The sequence below is a fragment of the Triticum aestivum genome, chromosome 4D (assembly GCF_018294505.1).
Source record: "Triticum aestivum cultivar Chinese Spring chromosome 4D, IWGSC CS RefSeq v2.1, whole genome shotgun sequence".
NCBI classification, from domain to species: Eukaryota; Viridiplantae; Streptophyta; class Magnoliopsida; order Poales; family Poaceae; genus Triticum; species Triticum aestivum.
Genome location: NC_057805.1, coordinates 271,173,078 through 271,180,023, shown reverse-complemented (window position 1 = coordinate 271,180,023; position 6,946 = coordinate 271,173,078).

Below are 6,946 nucleotides of genomic sequence, written 5' to 3'. Positions count from 1 at the left end.
GAGATTGATCATGTTCTTGTAATAGCAATCACGACTTGCATGTCGATGAGTATGACAACCGGCAGGAGCCATAGGAGTTGTCTTTAGTTTTGTATGACCTGCGTGTCATTGAACAATGCCATGTAAATTACTTTACTTTATTGCTAAACATGTTAGCCATAGAAGTAGAAGTAATCGTTGGCGTGACAACTTCATGAAGACACGATGATGGAGATCATGGTGTCATGCCGGTGACGAAGATGATCATGGCGCCCCGAAGATGGAGATCAAAAGGAGCAAAATGATATTGGCCATATCATGTCACTATTTGATTGCATGTGATGTTTCTCATGTTTTACATCTTATTTGCTTAGAACGACGGTAGCTTAAATAAGATGATCCCTCGCAATAATTTCAAGAAAGTGTTCCCCCTAACTGTGCACCGTTGCGAAGGTTCGTTGTTTCGAAGCACCACGTGATGATCGGGTGTGATAGATTCTAACGTTTGAATACAACGGGTGTAAGCCAGATTTTCACACGCAATACACTTAGGTTGACTTGACGAGACTAGCATGTACAGACATGGCCTCGGAACACGGAAGACCGAAAGGTCGAGTATGAGTCGTATAGAAGATACGTTCAACATGAAGATGTTCACCGATGTTGACTAGTCCGTCTCACGTGATGATCGGACACGGCCTAGTTGACTCACTTAGATGACTAGAGGGATGTCTATCTGAGTGGGAGTTCATTGAATAATTTGATTAGATGAACTTAATTATCATGAACTTAGTTTAAATCTTTACAATATGTCTTGTAGATCGAATGGCCCACGCTAATGTTGCCCTCAACTTCAACGCGTTCCTAGAGAAAACCAAGCTGAAAGATGATGGCAGCAACTATACGGACTGGGTCCGAAACCTGAGGATCATCCTCATAGCTGCCAAGAAAGATTATGTCCTAGAAGCACCGCTAGGTGACGCACCCATCCCAGAGAACCAAGACGTTATGAACGCTTGGCAGCAGCGTGCTGATGATTACTCCCTCGTTCAGTGCGGCATGCTTTATAGCTTAGAACCGGGGCTCCAAAAGCGTTTTGAGCAACACGCAGCATATGAGATGTTCGAAGAGCTAAAAATGGTTTTCCAAGCTCATGCCCGGGTCGAGAGATATGGAGTCTCCGACAAGTTCTTCAGTTGTAAGATGGAGGAAAATAGTTCTGTTAGTGAGCACATACTCAAAATGTCTGGGTTACACAACCGCTTGTCTCAGCTAGGAGTTAATCTCCCGGATGACGCGGTCATTGACAGAATCCTTCAGTCGCTTCCACCGAGCTAAAAGAGCTTCGTGATGAACTTCAATATGCAGGGGATGGAAAAGACCATTCCTGAGGTATATTCAATGCTAAAATCAGCGGAGGTGGAGATAAAAAAGGAACATCAAGTGTTGATGGTGAATAAAACCACTAAGTTCAGGAAAGGCAAGGGTAAGAAGAACTTCAAGAAGGACGGCAAGGGAGTTGCCGCGCCCGGTAAGCCAGTTGCCGGGAAGAAGCCAAAGAATGGACCCAAGCCTGAGACTGAGTGCTTTTATTGCAAGGGAAGTGGTCACTGGAAGTGGAACTACCCCAAGTACTTAGCGGACAAGAAGGCTGGCAACACCAAAGGTATATGTGATATACATGTTATTGATGTGTACCTTACCAGCACTCGTAGTAGCTCCTGGGTATTTGATACCGGTGCGGTTGCTCATATTTGTAACTCAAAGCAGGAGCTGCGGAATAAACGGAGACTGGCAAAGGACGAGGTGACGATGCGCGTCGGGAATGGTTCCAAGGTCGATGTGATCGCCGTCGGCACGCTACCTCTACATTTACTTACGGGATTAGTTTTAAACCTCAATAATTGTTATTTAGTGCCAGCTTTGAGCATGAACATTGTATCTGGATCCCGTTTAATGCGAGATGGCTACTCATTTAAATCCGAGAATAATGGTTGTTCTATTTATATGAGAGATATGTTTTATGGTCATGCCCCGCTGGTCAATGGTTTATTCTTAATGAATCTCGAACGTGATGTTACACATATTCATAGTGTGAATACCAAAAGATGTAAAGTTGATAACGATAGTCCCACATACTTGTGGCACTGCCCCCTTGGTCACATTGGTGTCAAGCGCATGAAGAAGCTCCATGTTGATGGACTTTTAGAGTCTCTCGATTATGAATCATTTGACACGTGCGAACCATGCCTCATGGGTAAGATGACCAAGACTCCGTTCTCCGGAACAATGGAGCGAGCAACCAACTTATTGGAAATCATACATACTGATGTGTGCGGTCCAATGAGTGTTGAGGCTCGCGGTGGCTATCGTTATGTTCTCACTCTCACTGATGACTTGAGTAGATATGGGTATGTCTACCTAATGAAACACAAGTCTGAGACATTTGAAAAGTTCAAGGAATTTCAGAGTGAGGTTGAGAATCAACGTGACAGGAAAATAAAATTCTTACGATCAAATCGTGGAGGGGAATATTTGAGTCACGAATTTGGCACACACTTAAGGAAATGTGGAATAGTTTCACAACTCACGCCGCCTGGAACACCTCAGCGAAATGGTGTGTCCGAACGTCGTAATCGCACTCTATTAGATATGGTGCGATCTATGATGTCTCTTACTGATCTACCGCTCTCATTTTGGGGTTATGCTTTGGAGACTGCCGCATTCACTTTAAATAGGGCTCCGTCGAAATCCGTTGAGACGACACCGTATGAATTATGGTTTGGGAAGAAACCTAAGCTGTCGTTTCTAAAAGTTTGGTGATGCGATGCTTATGTCAAAAAACTTCAACCTGAAAAGCTCGAACCCAAGTAGGAAAAATGCGTCTTCATAGGATACCCTAAGGAAACCATTGGGTATACCTTCTACCTTAGATCCGAAGGCAAGATCTTCGTTGCCAAGAACGGGTCCTTTCTGGAGAAAGAGTTTCTCTCGAAAGAAGTAAGTGGGAGGAAAGTGGAACTTGATGAAGTACTACCTCTTGAACCGGAAAGTAGCGCAGCTCAGAAAGATGTTCCTGTGGTGCATGCACCGACTAGAGAGGAAGTTAATGATGATGATGATCAAGGTACTTCGGATCAAGCTCCTAATGAACTTCGTAGGTCCACAAGGACACGTTCCGCGCCAGAGTGGTACGGAAACCCTGTCTTGGAAATCATGTTGTTAGACAACGGTGAACCTTCGAACTATGAAGAAGCAATGGCGGGCCCAGATTCCGACAAATGGCTAGAAGCCATGAAATCCGAGATAGGATCCATGCATGAAAACGAAGTATGGACTTTGACTGACTTGCCCGATGATCGGCGAGCCATAGAAAATAAATGGATCTTTAAGAAGAAGACAGACGCGGATGGTAATGTGACCATCTATAAGGCTCGACTTGTCGCTAAGGGTTATCGACAAGTTTAAGGGGTTGACTACGATGAGACTTTCTCACCCGTAGCGAAGCTGAAGTCCGTCCGAATCATGTTAGCAATTGCCCCATTCTATGATTATGAGATATGGCAAATGGACGTCAAAACGGCATTCCTTAACGGCTTTCTTAAGGAAGAATTGTATATGATGCAGCCGGAAGGTTTTATCCATCCTAAGAATGCTAAGAAGGTATGCAAGCTCCAGCGCTCCATCTATGGGCTGGTGCAAGCATCTCGGAGTTGGAACATTCGATTTGATGAGATGATCAAAGCGTTTGGGTTTACACAGACTTATGGAGAAGCCTGTGTTTACAAGAAAGTGAGTGGGAGCTCTGTAGCATTTCTCATATTATATGTGGATGACATATTGTTGATGGGAAATGATATAGAGTTCTTGGGAAGCATAAAGGCCTACTTGAACAAGTGTTTTTCAATGAAGGACCGTGGAGAAGCTGCTTATATATTAGGCATCAAGATCTATAGAGATAGATCAAGACGCCTCATTGGTCTTTCACAAAGTACGTACCTTGACAAGATATTGAAGAAGTTCAATATGGATCAGTCCAAGAAGGGGTTCTTGCCTGTATTGCAAGGTGTGCAATTGAGCACGGCTCAATGCCCGACCACGGCAGAAGATAGAGAAAAGATGAGTGTCATCCCCTATGCCTCGGCCATAGGGTCTATTATGTATGCCATGCTGTGTACAAGACCTGATGTAAACCTTGCCGTAAGTTTGGTAGGAAGGTACCAAAGTAATCCCGGCATGGAACACTGGACAGCGGTCAAGAATATCCTGAAGTACCTAAAGAGGACTAAGGATATGTTTCACGTTTATGGAGGTGACGAAGAGCTCGTCGTAAAGGGTTACGTCGATGCTAGCTTCGACACAGATCTGGATGACTCTAAGTCACAAACCGGATACGTGTATATTTTGAATGGTGGGGCAGTAAGCTGGTGCAGTTGCAAGCAAAGCGTTGTGGCGGGATCTACATGTGAAGCGGAATACATGGCGGCCTCAGAGGCAGCACAAGAAGCAATCTGGGTGAAGGAGTTCATTACCGACCTAGGAGTTATTCCCAATGTGTTGGGCCCGATGACTCTCTTCTATGACAACACTGGAGCTATTGCCCTTGCCAAGGAGCCCAGGTTTCACAGGAAGACCAGGCATATCAAGCGTCGCTTCAACTCCATTCGTGAAAGTGTTCAAAATGGAGACATAGATATTTGTAAAGTACATACGGACATGATAGCAGATCCGTTGACTAAACCTCTCCCTAGAGCAAAACATGATCAACACCAGAACTCTATGGGTGTTCGATTCATCACAATGTAACTGGATTATTGACTCTAGTGCAAGTGGGAGACTGTTGGAAATATGCCCTAGAGGCAATAATAAAATGGTTATTATTATATTTCCTTGTTCATGATAATTGTCTAATGTTCATGCTATAATTGTGTTATCCGGAAATCGTAATACATTTGTGAATACATAGACCACAACATGTCCCTAGTGAGCCTCTAGTTGACTAGCTCGTTGATCAACAGATAGTCATGGTTTCCTGACTATGGACATTGGATGTCATTGATAACAGGATCACATCATTAGGAGAATGATGTGATCGACAAGACCCAATCCTAAGCATAGCACAAGATCGTGTAGTTCATTTGCTAGAGCTTTCCCAAATGTCAAGTATCATTTCCTTAGACCATGAGATTGTGCAACTCCCGGATACCATAGGAGTGCTTTGGGTGTGCCAAACGTCACAACGTAACTGGGTGGCTATAAAGGTGCACTACGGGTATCTCTGAAAGTGTCTGTTGGGTTGGCACGAATCGAGACTGGGATTTGTCACTCCGTATGACGGAGAGGTATCTCTGGGCCCACTCAGTAATGCATCATCGTAATGAGCTCAATGTGACCAAGTGTTTGGTCACGGGATCATGCATTACGGTGTGAGTAAAGTGACTTGCCGGTAACGAGATTGAACAAGGTATTGGGATACCGACAGTCGAATCTCGGGCAAGTAATGTACCGATTGACAAAGGGAATTGTATACGGGATTGATTGAATCCTCGACATCATGGTTCATCCGATGAGATCATCGTGGAACATGTGGGAGCCAACATGGGTATCCAGATCCCGCTGTTGGTTATTGACCGGAGAGTCGTCTCGGTCATGTCTGCATGTCTCCCGAACCCGTAGGGTCTACACACTTAAGGTTCGGTGACGCTAGGGTTGTAGAGATATTAGTATGCGGTAACCCGAAAGTTGTTCGGAGTCCCGGATGAGATCCCGGACGTCACGAGGAGTTCTGGAATGGTCCGGAGGTGAATAATCGTATATAGGAAGTCCAGTTTCGGCCACCGGGAAAGTTTCGGGGGTCACCGGTATTGTACCGGGACCACCGGAATGGTCCCCGGGGTCCACCGGGTGGGGCCACCTATCCCGGAGGGCCCCATGGGCTGAAGTGGGGAAGGGAACCAGCCCCTGGTGGGCTGGTGCGCCCCCCTTGGGCCTCCCCTGCGCCTAGGGTTGGAAACCCTAGGGGTGGGGGGCGCCCCACTTGACTTGGGGGGCAAGTTCCCCCCCCCCCTTGGCCGCCGCCCCCTTGGAGATGGGATCTCCTAGGGCCGGCGCCCCCCCAGGGGCCCTATATATAGAGGGGGGAGGGAGGGAAGCAGCAACCCAAGCCCTGGCGCCTCCCTCTCCCTCCCGTGACACATCTCCCTCCTCCCGCAGCGCTTGGCGAAGCCCTGTTGGAATCCCACTACTTCCACCACCACGCCGTCGTGCTGCTGGATCTCCATCAACCTCTCCTTCCCCCTTGCTGGATCAAGAAGGAGGAGACGTCTTCCCAACCGTACGTGTGTTGAACGTGGAGGTGCCGTCTGTTCGGCGCTCGGTCATCGGTGATTTGGATCACGACGAGTACGACTCCATCAACCCCGTTCACTTGAACGCTTTCGTTCGCGATCTACAAGGGTATGTAGATGCACAATTTTCCCTCTCGTTGCTAGAAGACTCCATAGATTGTTCTTGGTGATGCGTAGAAAATTTTAATTTCTGCAACGATCCCCAATAGGCTTCTGGGACAGATAGCCTTCTTCTTTCCTCTAGCCCATCGATCTCAAGCAATGCTTTGTTACAGTTATCAATCAGGCCCGACAGCTTGGATATTTTCCTACTCCATTGCTTTAGATCATAACGTAGGGTTTTAAATTTCTTACACAAAGTTGCGGCAGCGTTGGGGGCATAGCATCTTTTTTTCCAAGATCGTTCAACAGTCTCAAAGAATCCGGGCTGTCCGATCCAAAAGTCCTCAAAATGGAAGATCTTGGTTTTTGGAATTTGGGACTGAATGCTAACATAGCAAGGGGCGTGATCAGACGTGGTTTTACCCAGGGGCAGGACTACTGTGTTGGGGTATTTTACAGCCCATTCGACAGATGTGAAATGCCAATCCAATTGTTCAAGCACTGGATTGTTTTGCATA